We start from the raw sequence: 2,681 nt of genomic DNA, 5'->3' as shown, positions 1-2,681 counted from the left end.
AAAGAAAATCACTTTTGTATACTGCTGACAACACTGAGAAAGGCATGTGACTGAGAAAACATACACTTTGGGAAAACTATCACATCAAGAAAACAATGGTATAAAGTGATCTTTAACCAGTATTGTATGGGCAATGAACAAACGTATTCTGAATGTCAACAGGGCAATAGCTATGTACATTACATACCGTATACCCAAAGTATGTGATGTATAAACACAGAAACACCTACACGTTGGAAGGAATATTGCTTTGTACTGAATGGACCTATTGAAAACTCTCCACAGCAACTCATCTATATGGATGTTTATAGAGGGCAGGGGAGCTAGATGCATCTAATCTGTCAATATCTTTTAAGCAGATGAGGTTCAGAAAGATTGGGCAAATTAACTTTTTTGTTTTGAACATCCTGTTTTATTTTCCTAACCAATGAACAAAAACAAATACATAAAAAGAAAACTGGACTTTTAAAATGAGAAAATAAAGGAAAAGATAAATTGATAGCTCCAGAAAGTGGTAAAAACAGAAGCAGAGCAGCAAGTACCTGAAGAAACCACACAAAGGAGGTCACGAGGTGGCACAGGCTTTGACTGAAAAACAGAACTAGGTAAGAAGTTCTGTAAAATGACTTAGCTCCCAGGAAGTTATGTCCTATGGAACTATCCATTTTATGTATCTTACCATATCAAAAGGAAAATCCAGGTACATTAAAAACAGTCACGTATATAAGCATGTAAGTGACAATTATCTACATCAGTTGGAGTCCCTGGTAACCTGAAAGCAGCTTAAAAACAAAAAAGATTTTTAAAAAAGACCTTTTAGTATGACTTACAGGTTACTCCAGAATAGGAAGTAATAACATTTAGATGAGTTAAAATATTAAAAGCAAAAATAGCTACAACCTTCATTAAACACCAAGTAAATATAGTATAATATATACAAGTGGCATATGATGTCAATTTTATTTGCAGCTATTGTTATAGTACTCATCTCAAGTGTACAAGTTATACCTTTGTCACAGCCTTGGCTAAGTCTTGAACTAGTGCAGAATTCAGCTGTGCTAGAATGCTGATGTTAGCATGCCTAGATGTAGCATACTTATTCTTGACAATCATGTGCTTTGTAAGCCCCCAATTCACCATGACTCCATTCCTAGCCAGGTGCTGCAGAACAGGAAGAAGAGATTCCTCAGTGGAAGACAGGTAATGCTGTAGAGTTGGTGTCCATTCACCATTATCAAGAATTTTCAATACTAAGCAAAAGGCTCCTGCTGCAATTTGAGAAGGAGGAATGTGCACCATTGAGTAGTCCAACATAGTTCCATCAGGTATTTGGCCAGCGTATGCTGTTCAACAGCAACCTCTCCAATTTTTGATGCACTACCAAGGAAGTGCAGAGGTAGAAGGCTGCCAGGCCAAAGTTCAAAGCTCTTAGAATCTTTATTTCCATCTGTCTGATTTGGTGCTTAGTATAAGTATTGTTAGTCACAAAAGCAACATCACCAATTTCTGGAGGATACATTTCTTCATATTTGCTTGCAATAAACAGGGCAGTGACACCAACCAGCTGCAGCATTTTCTTGGGCACACAATTCTTCTGCATGAATCTATCAATAACGCAACCAGTCATGTACATGGTCTCTTGCAGCAATCGGAATTTCATCTGAACCTGCACTAGCCAGTCAATGAGGATGGCTCTCATGAGTTCCTGACATAGCAGGTATTTTGGTCTGACAGACTACTCTTCCTCAAGTTGTCTCAGATAAGCATAAATATCTTTCACATATTCACTACAAAGATTTGGATCAGCTCCATCTTCTGCATCCACATCATTCGCTGCAAGTGTTACATCAGAGAAAGCCTGGCACAAATACTCTTCATCAGGGGCACATTCAGATGTTTCCATTGGGCTTGGAGAGGAAGTATCAACCAAAATAGGTTCCGGCGAAAGTTTTTCTTCCTTTATAGGCTCAGGTTCAGGTTCAGGCTCAGGTTCAGGCTCTCGCTCTGGCTCTGGTTCAGACTCCTGCTCTATCTCTCGCACACTCACAGGGCCAGCAGTTTGGAGAGCTTTTTAGCATCTTTTCCAGTAGCTGAAGCTTTTACTTCCTTCTTCAGAGGCACTCTGGCCTGTAGCTGTTCACTGTTTTTATTACCAATATCTCCAAGAGCAGTTCTTGGTCTCAGCCCCAGTTTAGAAGCTGCTGCATTGGGCACAGGCACACGCTTTGCACCTGCCATGGTGATCTGGACCTTATTTTCAGCATTAATTTTCATGTTGCTGGTGACCCAGAGCGCCATGGTTCCTCTCCACCAGGGAGTTGCTCAGTGGGCAGGAGCAGAACATGGAGACTTACAGACCAACAGCCGTTCCTTACCAGCACCTGTTTCTTTTTCTTTTTATCCTATACTCCAGAAGAGAAGTAACAGTGTGTCTGACTGGGAAATGTTGGTCATTCTGCCCATTTTCTTCCTCTTCAGAGCAAGGCTTGTCTAAACCATTACCAGGGAATGGCTAGGAATCCTGACTAACTTCAATTCTATTTCTAGAGAATTTGAGTCACACCCTAATCTACTTCTTCCACTAATCTTTGTTAAATAAAGACTGTCCTTTTCATTCTATCTCCTCTTAGAATGTCAATACAGCAGAAACAGGAACTTGTGCTCTAGAAGAATCCCTGCTA

General features: G+C 40.1%; 1 pseudogene; it reads right to left on the bottom strand.

Annotated features, from left to right (window-relative positions):
- Positions 1-1,002: 1,002 nt before the first annotated feature.
- On the bottom strand, positions 1,003-2,298 carry LOC138816837 (G2/mitotic-specific cyclin-B1 pseudogene; annotated as a pseudogene).
- Between the last annotated feature and the right edge of the window lie 383 nt (positions 2,299-2,681).

The sequence above is a fragment of the Dipodomys merriami genome, unplaced genomic scaffold (assembly GCF_024711535.1).
Source record: "Dipodomys merriami isolate MVZ:Mamm:240054 unplaced genomic scaffold, mDipMer1.0.p SCAF_7, whole genome shotgun sequence".
NCBI classification, from domain to species: domain Eukaryota; kingdom Metazoa; phylum Chordata; class Mammalia; order Rodentia; family Heteromyidae; genus Dipodomys; species Dipodomys merriami.
Note: the sequence above shows the minus strand (reverse complement) of the source record. Positions and strands in the feature narration are given on the sequence as shown.